The sequence below is a fragment of the Cariama cristata genome, unplaced genomic scaffold (genome assembly GCF_000690535.1).
Source record: "Cariama cristata isolate BGI_N322 unplaced genomic scaffold, ASM69053v1 scaffold1065, whole genome shotgun sequence".
Classification (NCBI taxonomy): Eukaryota; Metazoa; Chordata; class Aves; order Cariamiformes; family Cariamidae; genus Cariama; species Cariama cristata.
In genome coordinates this window covers 30,011-30,409 of record NW_009618985.1, presented here as the reverse complement: position 1 = coordinate 30,409, position 399 = coordinate 30,011, and positions in this window count along the sequence as shown.

Sequence of the window (399 nt, the reverse complement as noted above, 5' to 3'; positions counted from 1 at the left end):
GCTTCAGTAGAAGACAAATGAGATGGAAATTTGAAGGGGTGGTTCTGAAGTACAGATTTAACAGGTAAGAGGGTTCTAGTGTAAAGTACTATTATTTTGCAGTTTACTTATGGTTTTGCAGTGGATTGCACAAGACCAAGTGTTGGCAACGTTTGGAGTCAGACTTTGGTTCAAATAGCAGGAGGCTGAACTAATGAACAGGTCAAAGGGGAGCTAGACGAGGCTGGTAACTCTGCCTCTGGGAGCGTTCAAAACAACTGTCAGGGAGAGACAAACAGTTATGTACCTCCAAGTCTTTCGAAAATCAGTTTTGTAAGATAATAGAAGTATTGAGTTACAAAAAATTATGTTACCTACCTGGTTTTAAAGCAAGCATTTTTCTCCCTTCTTTTGTCTACG